The sequence below is a fragment of the Erithacus rubecula genome, assembly GCF_903797595.1.
Source record: "Erithacus rubecula genome assembly, chromosome: 24".
Lineage (NCBI taxonomy): Eukaryota > Metazoa > Chordata > Aves > Passeriformes > Muscicapidae > Erithacus > Erithacus rubecula.
In genome coordinates, this window is record NC_136676.1 from 4,776,771 (window position 1) to 4,796,788 (window position 20,018).

At 47.1% G+C, this 20,018-nt stretch overlaps 1 protein-coding gene across 4 annotated transcripts in view; it reads right to left on the reverse strand.

Annotated features, from left to right (window-relative positions):
- The window catches only part of PRDM16 (PR/SET domain 16), a 286,505-nt gene that overhangs the window by 225,585 nt on the left and 40,902 nt on the right, over positions 1-20,018 (reverse strand). The gene's annotated exons all lie outside the window — the stretch shown is intronic.

Consider the following 20,018-nt stretch of genomic DNA (forward strand, 5'->3'; position numbering starts at 1 on the left):
CCATCCTACCCCCGTGTTCCTCCCCATCCTCAAAACCATTCCTATTCCTATTCCTATTCCTATTCCTATTCCTATTCCTATTCCTATTCCTATTCCTATTCCTATTCCTATTCCTATTCCTATTCCTATTCCTATTCCTATTCCTATTCCTATTCCTATTCCTATTCTCATCCTCATCCTCATTCTATCTCCTTCTTTTTCCCCATGCCATCCCATCCCCATCCCAGCCCCGGGCACTCCCATCCCACCCTGTGGCTGCAGCTGAGCTCCGGTTTCCTCGGGCACCATCCCGGGGCAATTCCCCCTGAGCCGCTGAGTGAGGGGCTGTGGCTGCCCCGACCGAGCAGGGCGGGGATGGGGGTGGGGGCGAGGGGTTCCCACATCACCCAGGGTGACATTGATTCCACGGGGACACACCCACAGACACGGGGACACTTTTCAATCCCACTCCAGGATGGGAAATCTGGAGTGAAAGGCACGGGGCCCCTTCCACAGGAGGAGAGGAAAGTGAGGAATTTCTGTGCCCAGAGCAGCTGTGGCTGCCCCTGGATCCCTGCAAGTGTCCAAGGCCAGACTTGGAGCAGCTGGGACAGTGGGAGGTGTCCCTGCCCGAGGAACTGAGTGAGATTTAAAGTCTCTTTTAACCCAAACCATTCCCTGATTCTGTGACTTGCTCTTGGGGTGCCCCCCAGGTTCCCCAGCAGCCCATGCCAAGCTGGGGGGCTGCAGACCCTGAGGGTCCCAAATTGCTGCCTTGGGCACAAGGCCACCACCACAGGTGGCTCCTGTCCCCTCGGGATGAAGGCAGAGGGAGGGAGGACTGAGCAAGGAGCAGCTGTGGATCCAGCACCATCAGAGAGTTGTGACAAAGCAAAACCTGCACAGGGGACATCAGATCCCAGCCTCAGCCCTGGGGCACAAAACAGAGCCCTGGAGCTTCAACCACTCATCTCCACCTCAGCTCACATCTCCTCATGGCTGCTTTTATCCCTGTTTGTGGTGTGGACAAACTGAATTTATCTTTTTTAATGTCTCCCCCTTATCTTGCAGCCAAAGGCCAGAGCTGCCCTGCTCAGGTGCAGGTTCCAGGCAGCAGGATCCCTCTGCTTAACCCTGAGAGCACAACATGAGCATCACTTATGGGAGGCCAAGTTAAAACTCTGCCCTGCAAGCACTCCCAGAGCCTGAAAAGTGCCTGAGGAATTTCAGACTGATGTGAGATCACCCCAAAGCACAGAGATCTTCCCTGGGGGTGAGCAGCCCTCCTTCATGTCCCACACAAGGAAGGGAGGGAAGCAGGAGAGCAGCTTTGATTTCTCTGCCTCTCAGGAATAATGTGACAGAGATTTTGGCATCCTGAGCTCTGCATCACCCACACTGCAGATAGAAACCATGGAAAATATTTTCAGTTCTACTCAGAATGCACAAACTGTCTTATGTTGCAAACCAGGGCAAGTCTGGGTAAAATATAAAACCATGAACGAGTTGCTAGAGCAGACAGATCTGCACTGGAGCAGAGTCAAAGCAAAGTATCCAAACCAAGTGTGAGTAGTACTGGATCTGCCCAAACTCAGCTGTGATTTCAGTCTTGGTGTTTGCATCATCTAAAGAAATCACCAGTGAGCTGAGGGAAGAATCCTGCACACTAAGATGCATCAAAAAATCCAGAGGCATAAACAAAAAAAAAATCATATTCCAGGAAAAAAAAAAAAAAAGAGTGTAGGTACAAAATATCTCTTACAAACATTTGTTTCTTAAGAAAACTGGGGACACAATCTTGAAAATGCTTAATCATATTCCATAATTTTTCACCAGTGTAACCCAAAAACATACTCATTTAAAGAGATTTAATGTCCTCATGTGGACAAAGATGAGCAGTCTTAAACCACAGGTACAGCACGTCAAAGTAAAAAGATTAAGAAATAAGAGTTCTTCTAAACAAATTATTAAAGCATATTTTTGTATTTTACAGCAGAAAACTGAAAATGTTTTAGCACTTGGCAAAATATTAATTTGTAGGTAGCAGATTTTATAAAATATTGAGCATCAATTTCAGGAAAAAGAAATAATTATTCTTAGAGGCTAAATTAGGGATGACTCTTTTCTCTTGAGGACCAGATGTTTGCTTTCCACTATCAGGTTGTTGCTGGCCCTCAGTGCAGAAATTTGGTGTTTGGGCAAAACAAATTCGAGCTGGGAGCTGACACTGCTGCTCTGGGGATCTCAGGGCTGTGACAGGAGGGATCTTTCAGCACAGGGAAAGCAGCACTTGGGAGCTCTCACAGGTGATGAGAGGGTGAGAGAGTCAGGCTTGGAGATCCTCCTCACCCTCCTCCTCATCCTCATCTTCATCCTCATCTTCCTCCTCCCCCCACCCAGGATCCACAACAGACTCACACTGAGCTGACCCAGTGGCTGCTGCCTGTGGCCACTCATCATTTTTAAGCTCCAAACAGACAGGAAAAGTCTCAGCTACACCTAGCACTGACTTTTGGCCAAGTTTTCTCAGTTTTTCTCCAAAAAGCTTCACCACAAAGCAGCTAAAAATGTGGTGGTGAGGGGGAAAAGGGCTGGTGAGGATGGGAATTTTAACCAAGGTCCCTCTCACTGTCAGGGTGTAAAAAACCCTCCCCTGCTCTGCCTCCAGCAGGGATCTGGGGTTTGTTGCCCCAGGGCCAGTGTTCCTGCCTAGGTGGGGTTGTTTTCAGGTGGGTCACAGGTTGAGGTAAACCCAGGTTTCGATGGGGTTAAAAAAAATAAACCCCAGGTTTTATTTGTCCTATTCCTTGGGTATTTTGGAGACCAAACCCGTCTGGATTTTGGTGTAAACGCTGAAAGTTGCCCACTTTGTCTACGGGCAAATTTAAACCAAATTCTGTCCTTTTTTCAGGCACAGTGCTTTGCCCCCCACCCTTCCCCACTCCTTTTTCATTCTCTGCCTTCTCTCCAGTGCAATCCATCTTTCACTCCCCTCTTCCCCCTTCTTTCCCCATTCTCCCCTGCCCGTTTCCAGCAGCAGCAATGCCCTCACTCACACTGACACTTTCCATCTGGCTGCTCTCTCCCTGTGCTCTGGGAACCTGCTGTCCCCTTCCCCTCAGCATTTCCTCCAAATTCTGGGATGCCTCGTGCTCCTCCAAAATCTGGGATGAGCCCAGAGTTCTGCAGCCACAGCCTGGTTCTGTCCCACTGCTGCCAGCACAATTCCTGCTTCCCTTCACCCTCTGCCCTCTTTTATTGCTCAAATCAGCCTCTGCAGCTCGTATCCAACATGCTCAGTTATTACTTAAAAAATAAACACTCATTTCAGTCTCATTTCCTTTCGGTTTTTTGAGGAAATTTTGATGCATCAGGATGAGAGACAGAAATATTTAATGTGTGGCACTCTGCACTGCACTAAGGAGCAGCAACTCCTGGTATCACCCAGATTTAACTCTTTGACTTTAAACCTAATTTAAAAACGAGACAAATCAGCCAAGACCCCACACATCTGCCATCTCAAATATGCTGCTGTCCCTAAGTGGAGTTAATCTGAGAACGTCCATTAATGCACAGATATTTATGTGACAGGTAAAAATGCACACACACACACACACATAGAGAGAATAATTCTCTGTGTCTCCCACGTCTGCTGCAGGATGGCAGCACAATTAAGTCACCATGACGGAGACAATTATCCCCAGAGTCAGTAAAATGAGATGTCCACAGTGAGCTGCAGAGTTCTGAAACATGTGGGAATAGAGTACAGAAACTCTGGAGAGTCATGCAGCTAATGAGCAATAAATACACACTGGCACACCCTCATCAATTTTAAAGTCTCGGTATGAAAAGAATGTAATTAATTAAGATATGTTGATTTATAAGAGGTGACATAACAAGATGGATAGAGAAATCTTTTCCCTCCAATCTGTCATGATTTCTTTCCAGAGGACAGCCCAGCACGTGATGCTCTCTCCTTGGGCACTCACAGAAATCCTGAGTTTGGGTTTAACTCCCCCCACCACCCTAAAGAGCTCAAACTTCCTTTTCAACACTCATTTGCATTTGGCACAACTGGATTTAAAGCAAAACCGTTTTAAAGACAGAAATGGGAAAGAAAAAAAAAAAAAAAAGAAAGAGCTGAGAAGAATTATATTTAGAAAAATCCTTTCCACTTTCCCCTGTCTTACATTTCTGCACATGGAAACACAACCCCACTTCCCTTTCTCCCCTCCCAAGTCAGATGACTTTTTTGTAACTTGGCACACAGACAGTCTGGTATAAGACAGGGCTGGAGCATTTGTTGAGTCAAGATGTTTAATTTTTTTTTTTTTTTCCCCCTCACATAATGATCCTTTTTTCCCTCCAGCCACTTGAGTTTTGTTTATGTTGCTTGAGCCCTAAACTAATACATGAATTCTCCTTCCTGCCAAGATGACAGGGTGGGATGAGCCAGAGGAATACTCTCGTTTTTAAGGAGAGAAAGTATTTTAAAAGATTTTTTTTTCTCCCATTGTGACAAATTAAATGCATTAAAGGAAACAACTGCTGTTGCTACCAGGCTCTGAGGAGAAACTCTATTTTCTTTGCAAGCCCTTGACTTTTGTGAGGGGGCACTTTGCTCCTGTGCCAACTCTGGCTTATATTTTATTATTCTTAGAACAAAAGGTTGCAGTAATTAGAATTGGGGAAGTTGTGCTCAAAGAATCGGAGCCATCAGATAAATTTGATACCATGGATTGGTTATGAAATGTGGGATTTTTAAAAGCAAGAAGAACTGCTTCAATATATTGGGTTTATCCTGTCAGGAGAAGATGAATGAGAAGTCCAGCTACTTTCACTCAGGCCAGACATGTAAACCTTGTACTTAATGACTGATGAGCAAAATTTTTTCTCTTCTAAGCGCAGATGGGCAAATCCCTCACAATTAAAAAACACAAGAAAATCTAATTTTACCAGGAGAAAGCAGCACTGTCCAAATGTTTCCTAAGCAAGAGCTTTAGGTGCTTGTTGAAGGCAAAAAAAAAAAAAAAAAAAAAAAAAAGCCAAACAACATTTCTTCTAATGTGATCCATATTCTACCACATGCACATTTAATATAAAAGTTATGTTTGATATATGCCGCTGTAGCATTTTTCTATTTTAACTGAAAGCCTTTTGTTCTGTCAAGATTATGGGAGGATTTGCTTTCATTTTTCATGATGTTTCACTCAATACATCACCAACATTAGCAGGCCTTAATAAGCACCCACCTTCTCCTTCCCCCTTTTGATGCCCATTCCCCAAAAACCTTCAGCTGTTCCCCACATTTTGGGATGTGGCTTCTCTGGACCCTCCTGGGGAAAGGATGGGATGGGATGGGATGGGATGGGATGGGATGGGATGGGATGGGATGGGATGGGATGGGATGGGATGGGATGGGATGGGATGGGATGGGGATGGAATAGGAATAGGAATAGGAATAGGAATAGGAATAGGAATAGGAATAGGAATAGGAATAGGAATAGGAATAGGAATAGGAATAGGAATAGGAATGGGGACAAGGATGAGAATGGGATGGGATGGGATGGGATGGGATGGGATGGGATGGGATGGGATGGGATGGGATGGGGTGGGATGGGATGGGGTGGGGATGAGGATGAGGATGAGGATGAGGATGAGGATGAGGATGAGGATGAGGATGGGGAAGAGGATGAGGATGAGGATGAGGATGAGGATGAGGATGAGGATGGATGAGGATGAGGATGAGGATGAGGATGAGGATGAGGATGAGGAGGATGAGGATGAGGATGAGGATGAGGATGAGGATGAGAATGAGGAGGATGAGGATGAGGATGAGGATGAGGATGAGGTTGAGGATGAGGATGAGGATGAGGATGAGAATGAGGAGGATGAGGATGAGGATGAGGAGGATGAGGATGAGGATGAGGATGAGGATGAGGATGGATGAGGATGAGGATGAGGATGAGGATGAGGATGAGGATGAGGATGAGGATGAGGAGGATGAGGATGAGGATGAGGATGAGGATGAGAATGAGGAGGATGAGGATGAGGATGAGGATGAGGATGAGGTTGAGGATGAGGATGAGGATGATGACCTCAACTCCCCAGGTGCAGTGGCAGAAGCAGAGTGACAAAACTCTTTTCATCTCTAAGCTCTGCCCGTGCTCTGGTGGCCGTGCTGGGCTCCCCTGGCTCCTTCTCCCCCTGCAGATCCACATCTGTTTCTCTGCAGTTTGAAACTCTGTTCATTTTTCACTGCTGCCCTTTGTCCCACACCCGCTCACTCCTGCCAAGGGCTTCATTTCACTGATTCAATAAGTGAGAGGCACTGCAGGCTGGGGAGAGCTTTAAGACAAAGCTTAAACTTCTATTAGCCCTCAACAAAAATGTTTTTGTTCCCCACCAAGGCACTTTTCCCCCATTGCTTGTTTTGTTTTTCAGGGACATTTGCAGCCTGCCATGGCCTGAGCAGCGCAGGGTTTCATGGCTTTAGGAAAAACTAAAATAAAATAATAGATGCAACAAAAAGCCGGGTTATCATTAGCAGGAATACTCTGTAGTAGGAAATCCCTGCACTCTGAGGTGCAGGAAGTATTTCCAAGTGTATTCACAGAATGAGGGATATCCCACATCCCTCCCATGGAATTAAATGGAATTAATTCCCATTTAATCCGTGGTGTTCCACATCACCACCTTGTGCCCCACATCCTCCTGCCCCACTCACTGTTCCATGAGTGCTTTGGGTGATTTGGGGCAGGCACTGTGCTCCTCAGCAGTGCCAGAGCTGCCAGCACGAGTGAGGAGTGACCTGCTGCCCCCAGGAATTCCTGTATCTATTCCTGTATCTCACCTGAATTTCTGTATTTCATCTGAATTCTTGTATTTCATCTATTCCTGTATTTCACTTATTCCTATATTTCACCTGAATTCCTGTATTTTATCTATTCCTGTATTTAATCTATTCCTGTATTTCACCTGAATTCCTGTATTTCACTTATTCCTGTATTTCACCTGAATTCTTGTATTTTAGTTATTCCTGTATTTAACCTGAATTCCTGTATCTCACCTGAAATCCTGTATTTCACCTACTCCTCTATTTCACCTGAATTCCTGTATTTCACCAGAATTCCTGTATTTCACTTATTCCTGTATTTCACCAGAATTCCTGTATCTCACCAGAATTCCTCTATTTCTCCTATTCCTGCTCAGTGTTGCTGCACCTGGCCTGGTCACACTGTTCATTGTGGCAAAGAGGGAGTTATCTCAATTTCCATCCCACTTTGCAGCCTCCTGACTGTCTCAGCTCCTGTTTACAACCAAAGTTCAGAGTGTGGATGGGCTTCACAATGATATTTACACTTGTTCCAGGCTCTGGGAATTCCATAAGTCAAAGTGAGCAACTGGTGAGAGTAATGAGGCTTCAGAAGAATGAAACTGGTGGCAACTTGCATCCCATGGGATGCGTGTTGATGATGGAAAAGGGAAACTTAATATTTGTGAAATTAAATAATGCTGAATAAACAAAAGGTCCAAAGCAGACTGCATCCATCTTTTTAATTATTTTGGGTTTGGTGTGTTGGCTTTTTCCTTTTAACTAGAACCTGACTCTTAAAAGTATTTCTATTTTCCCCAGGCTCCTCTGGGACACAGAAGCCTGGTATTAAAAGCCTGAACATTGCTCTTAGAGGCCCAGGAGGGGTTTGGTTGCACAAAGCACCTTTAGAGAGATGAATTAATACCTTGGTCTTCAGACAGCACCTCCACAAACCTGCCAAGTTCCCATCCCAGGGGGATTTGGCATCTGTTGGAGAGGAGACCACAGGGCTACCATGGGTCAGTACTGGGAAAGCACCACCTGGGCTCATGGGAGAGAAAACTGGGAGACAAAGGAAAGGTTGAACAGAATTTGGGAGAAAAATCTGCAGCCTCACTCAGGTATCTCCGTTAAGGTCACCAAAAATGGAAGATTTCCCAAAACATCATCCAAAGCCTTAAGGAGTCACTGTCAGCTTACTAAATACAGTATAAAATATTCAGATCTATATTGGAAAATTGGGAGAAAAGAGAAGGGGGCAGGGCAAGGGAAATGGAGCAGCTGATTTTTGATTACAGGAATGTTTTTATCATCTGACAGCTTTCCCCAACAGATCTTCACAGCCTTTCACTTGTTGAATCTGGTCAAATAGCTGCACTTCACTTTATGCTGCATTAAAAATAGTTAAAAGGAAGGAAGGAAGAAAACTAACCATAAAACACGTCTTTGAGAAGAGGTGGCTTTCAGTTCTCTTTCTACCCCATCCAACCTCTTAATATTTACACCTAAATTTGTCAGATTCTTCCCACTTATTCCCATCCCCTGCTGCACAGCATCTCGACAAACCAGCACATGAATATTAACAAAGAAATTTGATTGAAATATCATTCCGAGCTGGAATATGTGCAAGATAATTAAGGTTTGCAAAGGGACAAGCCCGTGGCCGGCTCTCCCGTCTGGCAGGACAATGGGCCACCACTGTGGGAGCTGGCCCGGTGGCACTTCAGGCATTCATTCATCGCCGGCGCCTGTCCCCAGCCCCGGGGAAGGGACAAGAGCCGGGCTGGGGCTGCTCGGGAAGGGGCAGCAGGCAGGGCAGGGCTGGTTCTGATGGCACAGCACGGGATCCAGCGGGGATCCAGCGGGGATCCAGCGGGGATCCAGCGGCGATGCTCGGGAGGAGCGGGGATCCAGGGGGATGCTCTTGGGGAACAGGGATCCATGCGGGGATGCAGGGGGATGGTCGCGGGGAGCAGGGATGCTGTGCGGGGTGATCCAGGGTGATCCAGGGGGATCCAGGGGGATGCTCGGGGGGAGCAGGGATGCTGTGCGGGGTGATCCAGGGGGGATCCAGGGGGATGCTCGGGGGAGCAGGATGCTGTGCGGAGGTGATCAGGGTGATCCAGGGGGATGCTCGGGGGAGCAGGGATGCTGTGCGGGGTGATCCAGGGGATCCAGGGGGATGCTCGGGGGGAGCAGGGATTCTGTGCGGGGGTGATCCAGGGGGATCCAGGGGATGCTCGGGGGGAGCAGGGATGCTGTGGCGGGGTGATCCAGGGTGATCCAGGGGGATCCAGGGGGATGCTCGGGGGGAGCAGGGATGCTGTGCGGGGTGATCCAGGGGGGGATCCGGGGGATGCTCGGGGGAGCAGGGGATGCTGTGCGGGGTGATCCAGGGGGGATCCAGGGGGATGCTCGGGGGAGCAGGGATTGCTGTGCGGGGTGATCCAGGGGGATCCAGGGGGATGCTCGGGGGGAGCAGGGATGCTGTGCGGGGTGATCCAGGGGGGATCCAGGGGGATGCTCGGGGGAGCAGGGATGCTGTGCGGGGTGATCCAGGGGGGATCCAGGGGGATGCTCGGGGGAGCAGGGATGCTGTGCGGGGTGATCCAGGGGGATGCTCGGGGGAGCAGGGATGCTGTGTAGGGTGATCCAGGGGGGATCCAGGGGGATGCTCGGGGGGAGCAGGGATGCTGTGCGGGGTTATCCAGGGGGATCCAGGGGGATCCAGGGGGATGCTCGGGGGGAGCGGGGATGTTGTGCTGCATCCCTGCTCTGGCCGGGACAGCATCCCACCCTCTGCTTCCTCCCCAGCGCATCCCTGCCAAAGAAATCCGAGTTTTTCCCCCTCCGTGCCCTCCATCAGCGCGTGTTCTCATTCAGATTGGGGCCACAAGACAGAAAAACGAGCGCGGCGCCTTCGAGGCGTTTTTAACTCGTCCCGAGCCCGCACAAACTTCCCTGGCGGCGAGAACTCGCTGCCGCTGCCTGAGCGCTCACGATGTGCATCCTGCCCCTTTCCAGAGCTCCTGGTTGAGACAAAACCCTCACGAAAATGTCAAATTTCGTGCCACACACACACACACACACACAATCCTGCCCCTTTCCTGAGCTCCTGCTTGAGACAAAACCCGCCCGAAAATGTCAAATTTCGTGCCACACACACACACACAATCCTGTCCCTTTCCTGAGCTCCTGCTTGAGACAAAACCCGCCCGAAAATGTCAAATTTCGTGCCACACACACACAATCCTGTCCCTTTCCAGAGCTCCTGGTTGAGACAAAACCCTCCCGAAAATGTCAAATTTCGTGCCACACACACACACACACACACGGACGTGCAGATCCGCGGGGCTGAGCAGGTGAGGAATCCTTTGCTCTCAGTCAGGTCCGTACTTTCTCGTTTTCCCCAAAAAACCACAGAATTAACAGATTCCTCTGAGCTACCTGAGCGGGGAGTTCGAGCGAATTTATTTTATACATCAACCAGCTCTAATTAATGCTTCCGTGAAGCAATCTATTTCAGGGAAGGGGGAAAGGGATGGGAGCAATTTTTGGGATCCTCTGAGCTTGCCCTCACTCCCCACCCATACGAGGAGCAATTTCTCTGGCCCAAGCAACCCCGTTACAAGGGAAGAGAAGCCAAAATAAATGTGAAACTCTCCTTTTCCTCCAGTTTCCTCCAGCACACGTTATGAATAAATTACAGAGACGGTGGGGGGAAGAGAAAAGTGAGTAAGAGAGAGGTTTCTGTTTATTGTTTGGGTTAAACTTCTGGTGTTCAAGAAAATCCAGGAAAACAGAGGCAGCATTGGAAATATTTGTGAAAAGGCTTTGCTTTCTCATTCTCAGCAAATCATCTCCATGATTTTAGTCCAGTCTGACAACCAGAAGTAGTGAGGTCATGGCAGTAACCAAGCCAGCCAGACAATACCGAGACTAAACTTCTCTGCCTGCTCCCCCTCCCAAAATTCACCTCCAAAACCTGATTTAAAGCCAGGTCAGCCCCTCAGAGAAGAGATCCTCAGCTGGAACTCTCCCCTCCATCCTCCCTGCATGCAGGAATTAAGGCAAGGGAGATGAGCTTTCCCTCCTCTCCAACACTCTTGGAAAGAGGGGAGAGGATGTCAGTCAGAAAAGTATTTAAATAGAAAATTCCAGCTCCATGATGATTCACTGAGCAATTCCCCTTCAGCTTCCTCATTGCCCTGGGAATGTGTTATTGGTAGGAAATCTGGGGGTAATTCTCCATTATCCTCCTGCACTGCTCAAGGCAGCTCAGGAATTGCCCTCTCTGTGAGATCCAGCTTTTCCAAAGCGAATTTATTTTCAAATCATTTTATTTTACAAATCGTCCACATCGGTTGTTACAACTCATGTACATTTTAGCACCTCTGTGCCAGCTGAGAGCACTTGATTTTAATTAAATTCTACACCATGAAAAATATTTATGTTGTTCATAGCTAAATTTCTCCATGACTTATTTCTATATATTTTGCTTGGAATTTAATTTGCTTTTTTTTTTTTATTATATGGCCTTCACATAAACTCCACCTTTCCATAGCATAGTTATATATATATATATATAATTTCTAAAATAGCAGCTTGTTAGATTCTAATAAAAAGTATTTTCTGGACCTTCCAAAAAGTTCCTTCAGATTAGATAATGCCTATTTATCTAAAATATCAAATGAGTAGAGAGAAACACCAACAGAGAAAGTGATAGGCACACCAGAGGCTTCCTTTCCTTCTCCTTCTGAAGAGACTTTAAAGCTGAATAAACACCTTGGAAAAGCACAAGCAATAGAGGGATCTCCTGGGTTCTGAACCTGACCTCTCCAAGTTAAAAATACACATTTTCCAGGCTGATCCTACAAACCCTCCCTCACAGGAACCTTCCCCTGCTGATTCCACATCAGCCCTTCCATGGGATCCAGGGATGGGATCTCTCAGGCCACACTGGAGTTTGTTAATTCTCCTGTTTTCTGGAGCAGGATAAAACATTCCCTCCATGCCTCCTCAGCATTAATTCCCTGCTCCTGGTGATTAGCATATAAATCTAAAAGCATGTGTTGGGAATTTTTTTTTTTTCCCCCATATTCAGTACGACATTAATCTTATTAGCTCAGGTAAACAACTAACAGCTATTAAAGAGAGTGCAATTTATCAGGAAGCAGTTAACCCTTCAGAGCACACGGCAGGAGTGAGGATTTCACAAAATCCTGGAGTGGCAGAGGTTGGAAAAGATCATCAAGCCCAGTTTGTGACCCAGCCCTACCTTGTCACCCAGTTCCTCCAGGGATGGGGACTCCACCTCCTCCCTGGGCAGCCCATTCCCAATCCCTGACCACCCTTTCCTGTCTGAACACCCAAATTCCTGCCAGGAAACTTTGATGACAGCTCCTTGCTGCTGGGGCAAGGAGTAAAATTGCACATTTAGGGGGTTTTTTTAGGGTTCCTGTTCCTCTCCATGTAGTGCAGCCCCAGCCAAGCCCCCTCCACGCCCTGGGGCAGCTCAGGCTCCTTATCAGACACAGAGAAGGGGCTGTGCAGTCCCTGGGAAGGAAGGAAGGAGAGGAAGGGTGCAGCCAGGCTGGCAGGAGCAGGACTCTGAACTCACTAATCGTGGGGAGGAGTGTCCAGAACCCCACTGGGAATGAAACTGGGTGAACCAAACTGGCCCCTGGAATGGCTGTGGCAGCTGGGGCTGGCTCTGGGGGTCCTGCACCAGCACTTATCCAGCTGTCCTGGTCCTGGGAGAGCAATCTGGGCTTTCCCCTGGGCTCTGGGGAGATGGAGACCTGCAAACCCTGCCTGGGGACTGGGGATGACTCTCACATCCCTCACTCCCCTGCTGCCCTCACAGTGACACACTCTGTCACCTCTGCTCCTCCACTGCCAAAGAAAGCCCAAACTGCTTCTCTCCTCATCCCTGGGAGCTCCCTCTCCATCTGGGAGGATCATTTCCATCTGGAGAGCCCATGGACCATGTCCCTCCCATCCCCTGCCCTCACCACTCACACTTCACAGAAATTTTAGGTCCTCAGTGCAGCCAGCAGCTGAAAAGAGCAAACTGGGGAACCCAAATCCTTATCACTCCACCTCTGGTGGCTCCTGATAGTGGAAATGTGGATCTGGTGAAATGGGAGCTGGCCCAAGAGGAAGGAATCCCACCAGACAGGGACACAGTGCTGGTGGCACACTCAGAGCATTCCTTGGACATCCTTGGATTGGCTGAGCCTGGCACTGCCCCCACAGCCTGGAATCCAACATCCAGACAGGATCTGCCTATCCCAGACCACTGCCAGCTATTTTTTTCCCCATTTGAATGAAAACACCTATTTTTTGCTGAAGAAGTGCCAAGTTTCTTCAACAGCTCCTAAATGGCACAGAAAACTCCCATCCCATCCCATCAGATATTCTGAGCCCCACCAAGTGAGACTTCACATAGACTGAACCCTGCTGATACCAGCTGGAAGTTTGGGGGACAGAAGTGAACAAAGACAAGACAAAAATGTATCATTTTTATGTGCACAGCCTCCCTCAAAGTCCTACAAATAAACCTCTCTTTTCTGTCTCCATAACTCCTCAATCCCCCAGGGAAGACCTTAAGGAGTCACATATCAGCTTCCTTAATGCAGTATAAAATATTAGGATTATACTGGAAAACAGGGAGAAAAGAGCAGAGTGTGAAAGGGGGAGCTGGAAAAAAAATGGAACATGAGGAAAAAAATCTGTAAATGAAAATGTCTGGAGGAGAAGAACAACGTGAGCTCTGCACTTGGCAGTGCCCAAACTCCACAAAAACCCCAAACTCTGCCCCGTGGCCGTTTCCAGCAGGGAGGGCAGGGTGAGGAATGGAAATCCCAGTGGCCAGCAGGGTTTGCAGCAGTGCTATCAGCACATCTCCTGCCTGCCCTGCCACTGACAGGGCTGCAGCTCCCGGGTCTGATGGAGTATTGATCTCCTGGAGTGCAAAGTCCAGCGTGCCATTAGTCCAATCTGTTTTCAAGCTGACACAATCCTGTCATTTGTCATCTTCTCCTGTCCTGCTGTGTTTGTTTAGGAGCAGGATATTTGCTTTATCTGTCACTTCCCAATCCTCACTGTATTCTTTGCCTGACACGGGGTTTATTGGGTCCACAGTTTTCTCAGAGTCATTAACGAGGGAGATCTGGACATGCTGATGAAAGTGTTGGGAAATGAAGATGCTGACAGTCTGCAGAACATTTCTGAATTAAAATATGCCTGGGGTTTGTGTTTGAAACTAGATTTCAGGGGAGAAATTCCTAAAAACATTTCACTTTCTACAGCAAACAGGTGGAAAAGGGCAGAAAAATCCTGGCAGGTGACTCCATCAATGGGAATACCTGAGAGAAACAGCTCAGAAGCTGTGCCCAAAATTTCTTAAAAGCAAGAATAGAAATTCCTGAAATTGTCAGTCATTAAAGCAGAGCTTGCAGGAAATGCTCAGAGACACAAACTCTAAGTTATGAGTTTGTTGCATTGCAAACTTACAGTTTTCTTTCTTAGTTTTCCTATTTAAGAGCTGTTTGTATCTCAGAGCAAAAATCTCTCAAACAAATCTGCTGGAAGTTCTATTTCATTATTTTCATCTATTTTGCCACTCATAACTAACTCCAGAAATGGGAACTAGCACAGAAATTTTTATCCTAACCATTGGTATTTTTGCACTTACAGACATAAAAAGCACCATAAGAGCAGCATCTGTTTATTGCCAACATTTACAGCCATTTTGTAATTATTTTGTAATGCAGATAACCCTTCACTGCAGCAGAGGCTCTCGTGGCTCAAGTGCCTGTGACACAATGATGGGAGTAGTGCCTGACCAATTCCCCAGGGCAAATATTCCTGTTATTAAAGCACTAAACCCCAAACTTTGGCTCAATTTGGTGAATTCACATTTAGGAACCTGCATCACCCCTCAGAAAATCCACAAACACAAAGTGCAGAACTTCCTTTTCTCCCTACAAAATCCATGTTCTCGTGGAGGGCAATATGCACTTTTAAAATTTGCAAATTCCATTGGTACTTCCCAAGTTTTGTTACTGCAGGGGGTCTTAAAACTCAATGCAAGCAGGGCAGGTCCCCCCAGGAGTGTTTAATTACAAAGTGAGGCAGCCAGCAAGGCACCTTGGAGCCAGCATTCCCAGGAAAACCAGCTCTAGAAAAGCCTCCCAGCATTGGTTATCCTTTTCCTTTCCCAAATTTCAGGGTGCCTCTGTGGGAAGGGATTGGGTCCTCTGCACCCCAAATTGCAGCTGGGGAAGTTTGGGGTTGTGTTCAGTGGGTTGGGATCCACACTGAGCTCTGCACACTCAGAATATTTCTCTGCATTGAAGCCCAGCTGAGCCTGGAAATGTCTCATTTTCAGCAGAACTCTCCCCAAATCTCCCTCCACGCTGCAGCACTTTGCAGCTGCAGGTTCTGCTTTTGTCCTTCAGCACTGTCTAATAATTTACTCAGTATCAAAACCTTTCTGAAAGGCAAATGCTGTTACTGCTCACTCTTCTTGCCTTTTCCACTTTGTTTTTTAAAGCAGCAAAAGCTCTGGGGTACAAAGGAGTTAAACCCACACTGATCTCCTTTGCTATCTCCCAAATTCTCCAAACTGGATTTGGAGAATCCAAAGCACCTCCAGCTCTGCACATCCCCTCTCTGTGTGCCCTCAGCTGGGCCTTTCCATCATTTTTTCCTGAAGCAAATTACCCAGTTTTCATATTGAAATATGTTCAGTGTGGTGGGCAAAGTAGTAAAAGGCCATGGAGGAAGTAAATGAGAAACCAGGGTAATTTAGGAGGTGATGTTTCCAGGGCTCTGCAAACCTCTCTGAGCCCAACATCCCTCTGAGATTGGGATTAGGGAGGTTACAGATCACAGGATACACTCTTCCATAAAAATTTAACCATTCTCATTAGCCAGCAGAAGTCCCCACACATCTGTCCAGCTGTGCAGGACAGGGGGGAGGCTCCCTCCTCTCCAGGACAGGATTCCTGTCACTCAGCCCCACAGATGTGCACTGAGTTTACTGCTCCTTGCTTGCAGGTTGCTGCAGTAATTGGTTGAAAAGGAAAAAAAAAAACCAAAAAAACCCCAGCAAACTACTGCTAATAACATAATAAAAGTGAATTCTGGGCAGCACTATAAAAATGGGAGGCAGTTTATGTTTTCTGGGTGAGCAGTTTGTGAGTTTATGGACAAGCAGGCTTCTGCCTTCTCTCCCTTACACATATTGGGGATAAGGTTACATTTTATTTGTAGGGAATTTTATGGCAGCCAAGGCCATTCATTAAAGAAAGCAAAAGAGCAGAGAAAAAACAGATGATTGTTACCCAGAAATCCTCATCAGCTCCCCCCCCCCCCCCCCAGTTGTTTATCCTTTAACTTTTTACAGGAATTTTTAAACAAAGATGCTTTCTTTCCCCTTGGAAAAGAAAAAGGAGTGGGGGGAAGATGTACAGTTTCACCCAGGCTCCCTTTCAGAGCTCCCTGAAAACAACTTTCCCTTTAATGAAGACCTTCATGGAGCTCTCTTCAATATTCACAAAAAAAAAAAAAAAAATTAAAACTTCACAAGTTCATAAGGACGGATCCCTGGGTAGGACTTTTATTAAGTCTTTTCTATTTACTTCCTACCTAGATAAGATCTTAATCACAGCCCCCAAATTATCCGCAATGACATTTATCAACTCCAGTCATCTTTTCTTTAGCGTGCTCCGCCTGACCAGTCGGCTTTTCTTCCACCCCTTCCTTTCAATGGAAGTTAATTTCGAGTACATGATTTATCTTGCTGGGCTAACAGCACTGAGGCAGCCCACCTTTTCAAAGGGCTGGCCAGGGAGTGAATTATAGCCGAGTTGTCCGGTGATTGCGTTCCGTGGGGAAGGAGAATAGGCAGCCAGTGTGTTGCCCCGATGTGGCGCTGGGACCTTTTCAGCCAGGCAAGAAAAAAAGATTGGGCCTCTGACCGTGGGGCTGACAGGCAGGCGTTATATCAGCAGACAAAGGCTGCAATACCTGAAAGGAGCAGAGCTCCATGTACTCTGAGATGTGATGTTGTTTACAACACCCTGCGCTGACCCTGCCCCGAATTTACACCATACCGGTGCAGTGCTCCTTTAACCTCTCCCCATTCTTCTTCCTGCAGCCTGGCACGGCCATTAGCATAGGGAGAATCAGCCAGGGCCACATGGAATCCTGCAGCACTTTGGAATCCTTCGCACGCACCCTGCGATCTGTGATTTCCCTGCACGCCCTGCCTACATCCAGGGGCTCTGTTTGCCTTGGCAGTGGGTTTCATTCAGTATCTATTAACATTCAACTTCTATTTGTAAAGGGCATGTACAACCCACTCAAGTACATATTTGGCACAAGCCACAGTCATTTAGTGTTGGTCCAGGAGTACAGCTGGTGCCATCTGGGGCAGGATAATGGGAATCTTTCACAGAGCTGTGTTTTCATACTCCTCGTTCCTTCTCTGCCTCACACAAACGGGGGTGGTTATGAATATGCTGTATTTCAGAGTTAGGGGCTTGTCCTGCACGAGGAGGGGAGTCTCTCCTGCAGCCTGGGAAGTGCCATTTCAAGCAGGCACCCCAAATCTGCTACCAGCAGCTGAACGGCACCAAAACCCCGCGGATTTGCAAGCACGAGGAAGATTTCCAGCTCTTTCTGGTTTAATTCCAGAAAACAAGGCATTTCCTTGCTGATAATTCCCCTTTCCCTACCAGCAAGGCTGGGGAATTGAGAAGCTGGGGCTTGCCTGAGCAAGAGGGAGAGGATTTCTCCAGCACAGCAGAAGATTCTGTGAGGTTTTGGTGCCAAAGTCTCAGCTGGTTCTTAACACACATCACTGCCCGAGCCGGCGGTGAAAGGAAATTTTGTACACACAGAAATCACTTGACACTGTTGAAAAACCTGGGGCCAGAGGACTGCCAGGGTTCTGCATCCCCTGGGCTGTTTATTTTCCTGCTCAGGGAGTTATTTGAGACGGGACCCTGCGAAACTCCAGCAAGAAATAAAAGCCCTGCACATTCCAGGGGGTTCATCCACTCCCAGCCTCCCTGGAGCAGCAGCTGCAGAGCCTGTCCCAAACCTGCCTGGGACACTCAGCTTGGTGTCCCAAGCCTTGGAGCCAGGTTCTGTCCTGATCTGGACCAACACATGATGGGGTTGAACCCCCACAGCAACCCTGCAGCCACGAGAAATCCACAAATCCACTGAGGAAACTGTTCTTGGCATCAAATTATATTTGATACAAATATACAGGGGTGGAATACTAGGAAATAATTATATTTCTGGGTAGTGCCAGAGCAGGGATTCTTTACTGAAAGAGATTTTAATGCCATATCCCAACATTTTTGTTTTTTTTAATGCCATATCCCTGTAACCCCTGTACCCCAAACAGCCAAGAGAACAGGAACCATCCTCCACCATGACCACCTGGTCAAGCCAAGCATCTGCTCTGCTCCTCTCTTTTAACCAGGTAGAATTTGTTTTCTTGATAGATTCTCCAAGGAAAGATGCACATTTCAGTTTTTTGGGGGGGTTTCAAGGATGGGTGGTATCACTTTGAAGAGCCCAATGACATTTTGGAAGGTCCATGGCAGATTTGCCACGAAGGCAACACTCAGAATTTACCCCACAAACCCTCCCAGCCTCCAAACCCAGCACTGCCCTGCTCCTCACCAGCACCAAACACAGGCAGCACCTCCCAAACATTTCCATTTCCCAGCAGGATTTTTAAAATGCTTCTCCCCACTGCCCACATTGCTGCAGCCTTTGTTGTGCTCTGTGGAAAGCTGGAATTCAGCAGCTGCATTCCTCCCACTGCCACCACCACAGCCCAGCCATGGTGACTCTTTGCAAAGTGGGGACCTTTGCTGGTTTCTGATTCTCATCAAACACCTGAAATCACATCCAATGCAGAAAAACATTCTGGGTTTTTTTGCCTGAATCATGATTTTCCCCCTGTCTGTCCCACATCATGAGGCTGCAGCTGTTAGAGCTGACCAGAGCAGAGCCACTCTGTAATAATTATCCATCTGAGCTGGCCTGGGAGCTGTGGGGCATTTTTGGGGTTCTTTCACTCTCAATTTGCAGCAGGAGCAGCTTCCCAAGGAGAGCTGAAATGTGAGATCATTATTCTGCATGGTGCCACATCTCTCCTGCAAATGGTGAGTACACAGGAGCTGAACACAAATTCTTGAGGATGGTTTTATGTCCAAATAGAAAATTAAGTTCTATTTGAGCCTAATGCTGCTCCACCTGCCAGGACAGTTGTTAACATGGAAAAACAAGGGCTAAATAGGCAGAATGCAAAATATTTGTGAAAATTATCAGTACTAAAGAGAGAGTGATAATATAATTAAGTGTTCCATTAGAGAAAAATTGGTTGATAACCAAAATAAACATTCATCTCTTAGTCAGCCTTTGTTGGGTGTGGATATTTGGGTTCACCAGTAGCCATTGATAAGGGAATGATGAAATCACTGAGCTCCTACTGGGCTATTAAAAGATGTCCAGCTCCTTGAAACTTTGCAAATCCCAAATTAACAACTGGAGAAGACACATGTAGACAAAAAAAGTATTTCCAGGTTTTGCTGATGTAAATTGGACATTTTATGAAGAGGAAGAGAGTTGATAATGAAAGTGCATTTCTGTTCTACAGGTAAACACAATCCCAGAATCTCTGAGTTTGGAAAAGTCCTCCAAGTCCAAGTTGTGCCAAATCCCCACCTTGTCCCCACCCCAGAGCCCTGAGTGACACATCCAGGAATTCCTTTGTCACCTCCAGGGATGTGGAATCCAAACCTCCCTGAGCAGCCCCTGCCAAGGCCTGAGCACCCTTTCCATGGAGAAATCACTCCTGAATGAAAATTGAGGAAAATCACTGCTGCTAATAAGATAAACAATTATTTTAGAAACTCAAAACTGTGTGTACCAGCACTTGAGCATCAAATTTGCTCTCATTTAAATGAAGACCATCTCATGACAAACTCATGACACAAATCATGAATACAACTCCTATTTTTAATGAAAATTCCATGTGGTCCTCTCAAAGCCCATCCAAGAAGGAAACTGTGTTCTGCTCTGTGAGTGCCCTGCTCACTCTCATTATTCATACCCTTGGATTTCAACAATGCAAGAATAAACTGCAGAGGTGAAGAGGGGGCAAAATAATTAGTAGTGCAACAAAATG